The 12,986-nt window shown below is 32.3% G+C and overlaps 1 long non-coding RNA gene across 2 annotated transcripts; it reads left to right on the top strand.

Annotated features, from left to right (window-relative positions):
- The first annotated feature begins 6,438 nt into the window (after nucleotides 1-6,438).
- Nucleotides 6,439-12,986, top strand: LOC134258115 (uncharacterized). 2 transcript variants are annotated; one of them, XR_009990082.1, is made up of 4 exons: nucleotides 6,439-6,704; nucleotides 7,003-7,133; nucleotides 10,685-10,763; nucleotides 11,085-12,986. It is a non-coding gene; the product is annotated as an uncharacterized LOC134258115 (long non-coding RNA). The 2 variants fall into 2 exon arrangements; XR_009990081.1 differs by lacking the exon at nucleotides 10,685-10,763.

The raw sequence follows: 12,986 nt of genomic DNA on the forward strand, positions 1-12,986 counted from the left end.
ACTTGTCGACAGAATCTACACCCTGGGTTCATAATAAAACACAAACTCTTCTTTAAGCACTCATGAAAGGCACATATTCGTACATACGTAGGGCAATAAGATTTTCAGTGTTTTAAAGGTGCGTACCTATGTATATTTCAAAATATTTTTGTAGTGAAAATTCTAGATATGCCTAAAACTTTCAAAGGCTAATATATCTGTCTAACGCAGATTCAGTGAAAGTCTCATTAAATTCATTTAGTGGTTTAAAAAGAGTTGCGGATAAGAGATGGGTACCTTTACACGTAACAGACGAATGGACGTACAGATAGACGGACATTCTGTTCACTATACATGTATACCCTCCCACTTTTCAGGCGGGTACGGTATTATGAATGTGAAAATTTCAAATCTTGTAATTTTTTATTACGACATAATAAATACAGACTGAAATAATATCACGGCGAACCTTTTTAAATCTGAATTTGCTCAAAACGAAATTAAATTTTTAATGCACTGTCTTATGTACTCTGACGATCGGATCGGTCAGAAATTTTCGAAAACACTGGTTGTTACCAAATGCTTGCAAATACAGATGTAACTTGTTTCAAATTACGCTCAACAGTTTGCAAAATGTTTTGTATTCCTATAGTTTACATTTAGACGATCACCTTTTTTCAGAAAATTTGAAAAAATAATTGTACTTATATGGCACACGATTTTTCAATAGCTTGTTTTGGTAGACATTTTCGTTTTTAAAAAATCGTGATTTCTGTATACTCTCAATATCCATCATCAAACTCGAAATATGCTACAAAATTTTGGAAATGACAAAGCTACGAAAGTAAAACGAAAACAAAGAGATACATGTAATTATTACTGGAATGTTCCGATATGTTAATGATTTAAGGGAAGAACTAGAGGTCTACAAACGTTTGCGGAATTTCGATGATTCACCCGCCTTTCCTTGCTTGAATTTCGTGGGGTTTTTTTTTTTATCGAAAGCATAAGGAACATGAAAAAAGCAATTACGCTTACATCTCTAAATTTCTTACACAATCTTCTTCCTTATATACATTTTTTTTTATTTTTGTCCCCAATTTTTAAACATTTTTAAATATCCCCATTAAATCACCCGCATCTAGGGTAAATTTTGTTGGTGCTCATCAGCTGGGTCTAAACAAGCTTAGACCACGACGGATGTTGTGAGCTTTGTCAGCCGCAAGGGTCATCTTATTTTTCATGTCGCGTGAGTTCGAATTTCTTGTAAAATCCAAACATGTTCACATGGCACTTTCATCCGCAAATTTCTAAAATCTGAATATACATTTAAAAGAGGATTTAATGGATATATTAAATGTTTTTAAGCCTTTGCAAAGATAATCTTTATTCATACCGACATAAGATGCAATATCCATAATATGCAATATCTATATCCTGTACAAGACTTCTATTCTCCATTTCAAAAAGGTGAGTTATTTCCCCTGAAGGGAACTCCTTTACTGTGTCTAATACGCATGCGCTATAAAGAAAGTGTATGTTCATGGTGTAATGCCTCTGTCATACGACAAACTGTAATTGTGTTTGTGAATAAAAAGAAATCTAACTATTTCGTAATTTTTTGAATTGCTCAGTCAAAGAATCTATCTAGTGGATTTGTATTAATCTGTATACTAGTATAATAAGGCGTTGTGCAATGAATATATGAATTATTACACCTGAAGTTCCCCCCCCCCACCCAATTTCTTTTACAGTATATAAGAAAAATCGAACCAGATTACTGATAAAATGCTGATACATATTCGAATAGGCCTATTTTTTGGGGTGGGCGGGTTGTTTTAAATAAAAGCTAAATTTCATTTTCGGTAGTGGATGTTCTGCAGACGGATAGTCATTGTTTACAAAATGTGCAGAACAAATATAATAATTTTTGTTTTACGAATGCATTAATCTAGCCCTCTGCAGCAATATTTTCTTCTCCGCATCTCTAGGAATGTTTTGGAAACTGATGACATGCATCGTCTCAAGCCACGGTCCGGACTCCGCATATGGGAGAGGATCGTATATTTTGGCCGTGGTTTGCGACGATGGATGACATGTCCATCTACAGTTTTACCTCTGAAACTGCTGCATATACAGCAGTATAGTTCATCTTGCGCGACCGATATCAAGAAACTGCGTTTTTGCTCGATTGTATGTCATAACATAGTTTACTTACAAGAACATTTTTGGTGACAATTAAAGGCCTATTTCATATGAATTAATGGTGTTTCTAGAAATTTATATTTGTAAAATAATTTATTCAATTTTTCGTATTAAAACTTTGAATGGAATTCCAAATGAGTAATTTAATCTCAGACCAATTGAAATAGCATCGACCTGAATTCGTGTTAAATATGTCGAATAAAATCTGAGCTGTATTAAATCAAAGTTTTAGTGCAGGATCTAAGTGAAAGTATATTCCTGAGTATAATTCACTTAAAATTTTGTTTTAGATCAGAGAATTGACAGCAGAAACACGAAATTGATATAATAATATCTGAGCGTATTTCTCGTCCATACGGAAAGCATTCTTTTCGTAAAGTGTTATGTTTTTAAATTATATTGAATTCACAATTAATAATTCTAATGATTTTTAATTTCCACAACTTTGGTTTATATTCATCTGTTCAACCCATTTACACGTTCGTTCTCTGAGCATGCAGTACGCACGAAACCCTCATCAAATTAGCATGAAAGTCGATTTGAAACATTCTTATGGTCAGGTGTAAGTTCAAGTGTGTAACACACTCAACTGACATGCGCGGATCTATGGGGGGGGGGGGGGGGGGGGTCGCGTATTAGGACTTACATGGAATTTACCAGGTTAAAAAAAATGTATATACTAAAACAAGAAAAAAGTTACAATTTGCATCCCCCTTGGAAAACGCATGGACCTCTGGTAATATATTTGAAATGGGTATGTAAGGTGAAAGTTTTGAGGCAACAAAAAAAGTCACCACTATATCCCCCCCCCTTTTCCCCACGAAATAGGTTCAAGAAACCCAGTTAACTGTTTAAAGGTTTTATTTTTTTGTTTGTCAAGAAACGAATGAGGACCCCCCCCCCCCCCCCCTTTGGAAAAAAATTATATCCGCGCCTGACTGACATCCAGCGAAATTCATCTTCCCGGTTTCACCCGACGCGTATTATTAACTTACATGTATTTTGTAAATTATCCTTTTTTAGACATAAATAAGACGAATCCCGTAGATGATAAGATTTTAAGAAAAAAATACAATTTTCAGACGAGGAAACACATATGGACCTCTTATAAGTACGATACAACTGCATCTGATCATTATTACGTCGGAATCTAAATGATTCCTTATTATAACTTCAAGAAACCCACAAACTTTTAAAGGAAATGATTGTACAATGAAGAAAATCAGTAACATGTACATGTACTTTTTATAAAGATATGACGTTTCTTTCGTTTTCAAGTACCTATAAGTATTAGTAAGAGTAGATTTGTGAATAATATGCATAGTTGAGCTTGATAAAATCATCAAATGCATCACTGCTCAACATTATTATCTTTCTATAACAATACTTTATATCGCGATTACTCAACTTAGCGGAACTCTTTCGCGATGGAGGTAGGAAACGTCTGTTGGATGGGGTCAAATGTGCTATTGAATACAATGCAAGATCGGTTATTGTAGAGTTTATAAATAAGGATAGATAAGTAAAAAAATCCTTTTGGAATACCTTGCTTAAAAGTCGCTGAACAAGCTTAATTAATTTTTGAGACCAGCTAATCCCAAAATGTGACATTTTTAACGATATTTTTAACTCAGCGGGCTTTTCTCATTAAATTTTTATTGATAATCGTCACATTTTAAAGCCATTCAATATTCTAAACTTTCCTTAGTTGACAATCTACTATTTGGAGTCCAATTCTTGGCAATACATTGCACCTTCGGCATTAAAATGAGTCCCCAAAATCTAGAGCTTTCTCGACTCTCCCGCAAAAGAGCGGCTGTAAGTTAAGACAACTGCGAGGTACTCGCGATATTACGTATTCGTAAATTTTAACAATAAATATCGTTCATTTATTTATGCACGCTTGTATAGAGAAACAAACTGTCCCACCTCCATGCTGAAATGGATACTTTTCGCGCTTCTATCGTAGGAGAAGTGCAATCACGAAACTCGCGTATTGTATCCTTAACCTGCCACAAAACTTCGATGAAACTGCAACAGCGGGTAAGAATAGAGAGGGGAAAAAACCACATTGACCACATGTATGATATAATATTTAATTAAATCATAGTTTTATCACCAGTGTGCATTAATTCGTATGATTTATTGTAACATTCTTGATTTTCTACAACGCATCCTTTGATCGATTATCAGAGCAATCATGGTTACTTTGCGCAGAAAAATAAAGCTCATTTAAATCAAAATTCAAATTGTCTCAAGAAAAACATGTAATTTTTTTTGTCTGAACGAAAGCTAATTTGTCCTAAAACTATTTAAATTTGTCCTATCAAAATGTCTTATTTCTTCAAAGACATAACTTCCATATAACTACATGTATTTCCGAGAACTTATTCGTCATAAAGAAAAATATCCGAAAAAAAAGCGCTGGTGCATTGTACTTCTGGAAATCTGAATATAGCATTTCCGACAATTTTTCTTTTCATTTCTGGTATATATATTTATTTCACTTTTCATTTCCGAAATTTTTGCAAGGTACCTTTTAGCAACTTAATGTTAATCAAGTAGGAGGAAATCAAATTTTAAAATTAATTTATTTCTGTATTTCAAAATAATTTTTTCAAAAAATTAACAGATTAAAAACAAATAAAAAATCTGTTGTAAATATAGATCTGTCATGAAGCACCAAGTCTAAATGAGCATGCATTTGTAAGAATAACATTCAGTGTTCATAAAATTGTCAACGACTGCACCGAACTTATGTCCAAGACATATGAATATACTATATTTTATTCTTTAACAATTTTCATCAGTGAATTATTCAATCCTACTTTCATTACCGAAAAGCAATACCTTAAAGATGTCGAAGACTTTAAAATGAAATTGTCGGAAATGAAAATGTTTTCCGGAAATGAAATGGGACAGGTTATGTATAAATTGTCTCAACTTCTTTTTTATAGGAAATGAAAAGTTGAAAGTTTAAAAAAGAACCTAAATAGAAGACTAATTTAATTTAAACAATATTTTATTTATTGGTGTTATTGTGAATTGGATTGGGCAGCAGGCGCAGCCTATTTTAGCCCTCCCCCTGAAAAACAGAAGATTGAGTTTTACATTTTTCTATCACGTAGTTTACAATAAATAAGAGTTATATATATTTTTTTTATATTTTGCAAAAAATACTTTTAAATTCCATTTTCACTTAGGTTTATGTATATCTAATTAGTCTCAACTTCTTTTTTATATCCATAATTTTGATATAGAAAACATTTAAAGATAATACTAATCATAGAACTAGAGGCGCAATGGTCATATGGACATAGACAAGATCACTGGTTTGATGTGTAAAATTGTTGTCACATATCTTTATAATAAAATATGAAATTAACCAAGGTAAGAGTGCCCTGGAGATAAAAATTGATCATTTGATGTGGCATTTTGATCAAAACTCATTACGACAAGGTCAAATCACGCGGATCAGAGAAGCATCGAAAAGCACAAAACTTTTCTTTATTTTGGAAGAGCAAGGTAACAAAAAACTATAGTCACGTAAATAAAATATTTTGATATTGTATTTGGACTTAGAATATATTTTTCGTATTTAATTTTAATACGACTAGACAACATTCGATCATTCTGTTTTTACATTTCACAAGACTAATGCCAGTGGCTTGGAGGGATAACTTTTGACAAGATATTTAAAATTATGTTTTTTTAAGGTAATTTTAATCTTAAATTTCTACTGATTTGTTAATAAGCAGCATTTCTCTTCCTTCTCCTATCAATCGGCAATCAAAAGATATTTTTTATTTTCAGTAGTATGCTTTTACGTTAGTAACTGCTGATTTGTTAAATTGCACTTTATTGTACATGAAATTTGTGGAGAGACAATACGCACCAAAAGTGATTTTCTGTACTTTTATCGCAGGGACGTAGCATCGTTTTTTTGAAAGTGTGTGTGTGGGGGGGGGGGGTAGCTAGAAATTTTTTAATATCAAAATTCAAAAGAAAATCCTATTCCTGCGAGGGTGTGTGTGTGTGAGGGACGGTGTCTGTGATGGGGGATTTACTACGCTGAGTCTGATATTCATGATATTACGAAATACATATATGCAGGAATCGAGTTACAGCCTTAGATCACATATCAAAATAATTACCGGTAGTACTTCCTGGTGGTGTTAGGAATACACGTGTGTATTCTTACAGTGAACCACCAATAATAAACAGACATGAGAAATGAGCTGAAAAAAAAAGAGAAAATGGAACAAAAATCGAACTTTTATTCACCGTCCTTTGGGTTGCAGCAAAAGTGATACATATGAACGGTTTGTTTTGTGATACAGAGTATGCGGGATATTGAGGACGTATATTACAAACCTTGGACTTCTCAGTACATTTACAAAGGAGTCAATCAATCCATGATATTACGCAGCATTAGTTACTGAAAAGGAGTTTGGAACACCCTTGTGACGAATTTAAATATTTTTCTCAACATTGAAGCAACAATAGTCTTGGATAACTTGGTAAGTCTGAAGTTGTATTTCATTCCTAAAAATAGATAATGGATTTATTAAAAAACAAATAAAATAACGATTGAAGAATAAAGATTTAAAATTGTTACAAATTAGTTCCAGTCTTACTACAAGAACAGGTACTTATTTTTACGGTAGCTAGATCATGTAGATATACACTGAGTATATAATACACATGTACGTATGTTTACACGTAAAACACTTTTTTCAGGTGCTCTGCATGACTTATTTTAAGCTGTATACAATCTGGGTGCAACATGTATCTTAACCTCTTATTTTTCCTGCAAAGTTTTAGGGAAAGAAAACTGGCCTGAGTTTGTTTTTTGTCTGGAAATGTGGATCTTTTCCTTAGGAAAAAATTCCACTACAGTCTAGAAGTTTTGGTAGAAAAGCTTTCCGTTTTGGATTTCTTGCAATCAGGTAAGACTTTTTGGTTTCTATAGTTAACCGAAACTAGGACAGACAGAATAATAAATATTAGGACGTAGCACCTAAATATACATTAAATGCACACCTACTTGCAGTTGGTACAGGTTTTAAAAAAGGACGGTGTAAATAGAAGTCTGTCTTAAATCTTTCTCCGTAAACACAGTTTCTTTACATGTCTACCATTTTCAACATTCAGATACATTGTAAGTTGAAAGCCCTTTCATGTTAATGTCTTCTTCATATAAAGATCTAATTTCTACATGTATTTGTGACGGATGTTACAAGACATTACATGTATTATACACATTTTCGTTTACTAGAAGACTACAATTTGCATTTTAAGTATTGTCAAGTTTCAATTAAATTAATCGAACTTGTGCATCTTTGGTTCATGCAATTATCGATACTCCTCAGACCAATTTAAGGTTCAAGTCATACTTCCACACTTGATTTCAATTAATTTTTTTGTGTTAAAATAAATATGAATACCAAATTTTTAAAACTGCAACACAATTAAAACAAGCACATTAAAAAAAAAAACGAGGAAGCCTTTTACAAAAGCTACGTATACGTTACAGTTTATCAAAGAGTGACATAATTTCAATGCTAAAATTTGAAGTTAGCTATAAACTTTATGTTCAAGGAAAAATTTGTTTTTCATTCCCGTTCAATTTGTGAGAATATTAACACTAAATTAGCTAACCCAGATGATTTCCAAAATAGTTTCAAAGCTAAGAAAGGCCTTTGTATGATCAATTGCAGACTATTTGTCATGGTTAAATTGCCATTATTGATTAGCGAACAGCTGCCCTCGATCGTTCTATGACCAGCACGCATAAAATATAATCTGCATCCTTGAGTATTACAAGATACTCGCAGTGGGTGGTGGCGGAGAAAAGTTTGATTTGTTGTTAATGTCTATTTAATATGCCATGTTGTTTTATAACAAGACTTTAATTACCCGTTACTAACTATACGTTTTCAAAATATTACTAAAACACTTCTGTACTGAGAGAGAGAGAGAGAGAAAATTAAAAATAAATATACCTTATAACTTTTTCTCTAAAAATAATTTATTATTTTATGTAGGATAGGGTTATATATTACTACATGTAGCAATGTGTGCCTTCATTTTATCTATATAAATATTTTATCTGGTTAAAATAAACGATTCAAAGCTCCACTATACAAGCTTTTAGTGAGACAAAAAATAGATAATACTTTAAAAAAAAAAATACAAAATTAATAAATAAATAAAAACAGGAACATTTTTTTTCATCTACAACAATAAGCAGAAAAGTTTACTTAACCCGTTACTGATATAAAATTTTTTAATACCATTAACTTCTGTTTCCTTAAACTTTCAGAAAAAAACTAAAGCATCTAATAAGTGGAGTAAAATTTATGTTCTTACTGATGAATTTTTTGTTTTAAATGTCAGTGGGAATGAGAGTTATGGCTCAGAGGGGTTTTCACTTAAAGGGAAAAAGTACATTCTTTGCACCGAGAAATGGCGTTTTTACCCACATTGGAAATTTAACCCTCTGGTCCATAATGCTATATGTTTTGCAGGGTCAATTTAAAATTCTGGATCCCCTCATCTTTTAAGGCTGAAACATTAATTACTGTGTCTATCTACATATTCGGTAAAAGATATTGATAAGACTTTATATTTCTTCTAGGATAATATATTTCTAAACATATTTTGGTTTAAGGACAGATGATACAAACAAAAAATGGATGTCTGGATTTGTATATATTTTTTGGTCTAATTTCATTGCAAATGATGCAAATAATAAATTTCTAGAAAATATAGAAATTTTAAACCTTCTCTAATGTTCAAAAGTATGCCCTTCTGAAACCATTCTTATTAATCTAATCAATTATTTTCACTTTTAATTCCATTTTTGTGCAAATGTGAATAAAAAGTTAAAAACTACGCGGTGAAAGTTATTCAATTTACACATTTAAACATGACCCAACTAACTATTTTCAAAATCTTTAACAAAAGTTTGTATCATCTGTCCTTAAAGTAGGACTCCAAGCAATTTGCCCATTCTTTGAACTTTTCTTTTTAATCAGTTCGGTCGATTTTACTTGAGAAAATTACCTTCTTAAAGTATTTTTTATTCAACACAAATAATCGCTTAATATGTTGATGATGTTAGGAATAAACAAGGCTTTATTTACATTGTAAACGAAGTTGGGGAACATATTGTTTTTACTCTGTTTCTTATTATTATTATTATTATTATTATTATTATTATTCCTGGGAAAATTTTGAATCTTGAGTGATCTTGTAAACTACACATCCGACTAAGGTAAAATGTTTTGAGGGTCAATAGACATGTTATGTAGATTTGCCGAACAAAGGTCATTTTGCGCGCACGTGCTTGCAAGAGCGCGCACGTGCAACATGTAAAATGACCGATTTAATTGATATAGGCGTAACTTTTTTAATTTTTGATGAAATGCTTTGAAATTCATAATGTAAGGATGTATTAGAAGCATAGACAATATGACATGGTCAAAATAGCAAGATCTCACGCGCATGCACTTGCGCTTTGCTCTGATTGGCTGAAACTAAAGTCTCAATATCTTTCTTGTTTTTTGAGGAAATCCTTTGAAATTTTGAACATAGCCATGCGTTATGATATCCTACAACATGATATATAGAAATTATCATGAAAACATGTGCATGTACGTGTGCTGCAATCTGGCTTAAACTTTAAAAAGCTATAACTCCCTTGTTTTTCAACCAAACAGGATGGGATTTGGAACATAGATATATAAAATGGACTTCTACAAAAGGTATGGTCACCATGCACATGCATACACGTGCGTGTACGTGAGCTGCAATCTGATTGGCTAAAACTTTAAACAGTAATAACTTCCTTGGTTTTCAACCAAACAGGATGGGATTTGGAACATAGATATATAATGGACATCTTCAAGAAGGTATGGTCACCATGCACATGCATACATGTGCGTGTACGTGCGCTGCAATCTGATTGGCTGAAACTTTAAACAGTTTTAACTCCCTTGGTTTTCAACCAAACAGGATGGGATTTAGAACATAGATATATATAATGAACTTATGCAAGAAGGTATGATCACCATGCTAACGTGCGTGCACGTGAAATGGGTAAAATCAAAAATACACTTGAATGAGCGAATTTTTTTAATACTTTTGGATTAAATACTTTAATATTAAGTATATTAAAAAATATAGATTGTGTAGACAAGATGATATGGTCATTACGTAGATGCATTCACATGCAATGCTAAAATTTGAATGAGCATGGTAAATTTCTGGGTAAACATTGTGAAAATCTCAAATGCATAGAGTTTGTGTTATTAAATGAAGCTTACAGGGAATATGGCAACAAAAGGGAGTTGGGGAGCGTTTGGGGAACATCTGTAACGGTCCCCGTTACAATTAGCACTAGTTTACATTGTAAGTAGAATTAAACTTAATGTACATGAATCTCTATATCATGTGTCCATCAAAGAAAATTCTTACCAGTTTATTATCTTTGTAGATTATCTGCTGAAAAAACCAATTAGACTTTAAAAAATATATTTTCATACAACGTTATGTTTGTGAAATTTATTCATCGTGTAAGTACATGTAAACTATTTCATTAAAATCAGGTTTTGAACGTAGCTATGTTAATAATTTGATATGCGTTTTAAAATAAAGAATTAATATGACTTTGCACATTCGTAGTTATTAAAGGAGCATCCTCAAAACCCTTTTTAATCATGACCGATATTTTTAAATCATATGCAGATTTATAATTTCTGAAAAAAAAGCATGCACGGAAGAGATTGACCTAGTATCTTTTTGAATTAATAGGCGTGCTCAGAACATTACGTATTATATACATGTATGTAAAACTTATTCATGCTGAATTTTACATAAAATATAACTCATTTTAGGGACATGAGAGTGCATCAGTGATTTCTCTATATTGGATACGCACGAAGTTTCTAGATGCAGCGTTTTCTGTGATTGGAAAAATATATGACAAGAAAGATGCTCCACTACATACCAAAGTTTTGAATGCTGAAGTAACTGTGCAAGGATACCATAGGATCTGTCCCTGCGTGTTTAGTCTAATATACCACTATTCAAATCATCCACACGTTCAAAATGAAGGCAAGGGCAATACCTGTGCCCTCGAAACCATCTCATCAAACCTTATTCACATCAATTTCAACGTAGCTATTTATGTAAAAACTATATGTATATAGAACTGTATTTAGCCTTCCGGTGCCTTTGGATATTGGTCTTGTCTCACAAGAGCTGCGTATATCTTTTTAGAACAAAATACATGGGGTATTTTATTTTTCTCACAAAAAACTGTAAGGAACCTACTAAAGGAATGTAGCCTTAGCCTCCAAGAAGAAAAGTTTTACTCTGGAGCTGAGCTAGTATTCTTTTCTTAGTAGAACTGAATAAAGCCCTCTAGAGAAATATTACTCCACAATTTTTCAAATGATAATTGTACTAAGCCGTCTAGAGGAATATAACAGCATAGTTCACATTTTGTATTACAAGAACTCTACGTAGAATTCAAAGGAATATTACTCATTTGTTCATATTTCGTCTAATTAGGAATGTACAAAGTCTCCTAGTGGTGTCGTATTAGAAATGTATGTAAATTTCGAGAGGAACACACCTTCCTAGTTCTGATTTTGTCTGATAAGAAATGAACATAGCTTCCTAGAGGAATATAACTCCGTTGTTCAGATTTTGCCCTATCAGAAATGTATATAGCATCATGGAGGAATATTCCCCCGTAGTTCAGATTTTGTCCTAATGGCTATTAGAAATGCACATAGACCTCTAGAGGAATATTCCTCCGTAGTTCATATTTTGTCTTAATAGAGATTAACATAGCCTCCTAGAGGAATATTACTCTGTAATTCAGATATTGTCTTTTTAGAGAATGAAGTACATGTACATATAGTCTCATAAAGGAATAATACTCCGTAGTTCAGATTTTCTTATTTAGAACTGTACAAACTCCTAAGATAGTTCAATTTTTCCTTCATAGAACTGTGCATACATAACCTTCTGGAGGAATATTACTATGTAGAAAAGACTTTGTTTACCTCCACTTATGCTGAGTTTTCACCTCGCATTCTAGATGTCTTTTTACAACTACACAAATTCTATCAGATAAATTATTTACTCTGTAGTTAATTTTTGTTTTGTAGAGGATGTAAATAAGATTTTGTTTTATTTGTGTCATAATAACCTTTTTGAGGAACCCCGTATATATTTTGTTTTATTAGAATTGCAGTCTTTAAGAGAAATATTACTTTTTGGATGAAATTTTGTCTTTTTAGAACTCCTCAGTCTTTCAATTGAATATTATTACGTAGTTTATTTTTTTGTTTAATCAGAATTGCAATCCTCCAGAAAAATATTACTAGTATTTCAAAGATATGTTTTTACCTCTTAGAGTTGTAAGTATCTAGAGGATTATTACTCCGTCGATAAACTTTCGTCGTAGTACATGTATAACATTACATAGAGGAATATTACTCTGTGGCTCAGAATAAGACTTAATAGAAATGTGTAATATAAGCCTTCTGGGGGAATATTACTCCATAGATAAGTGTTCGTCGTTGCAGATCTGTAAATAGAAAACTTTTACTCCGTAGTTCATATTTTGTCTTCATAGACTTTACTCCGTAGTTAGACTTTGGCTCAATAGAGCTGTGCATACATAGATATAGCCTTCTGGAGGAATATTACTCCGTAGTTAAGTTTTCGTCGACATAGAGAAATACTACTCCGTAATACAGATATTGCTTCAATAGAACTTTGCA

This window comes from Saccostrea cucullata, unplaced genomic scaffold (assembly GCF_032062105.1).
Source record: "Saccostrea cucullata isolate Sc308-1 unplaced genomic scaffold, CSIRO_AGI_Scuc_v1 ctg5039, whole genome shotgun sequence".
Taxonomy (NCBI): domain Eukaryota; kingdom Metazoa; phylum Mollusca; class Bivalvia; order Ostreida; family Ostreidae; genus Saccostrea; species Saccostrea cuccullata.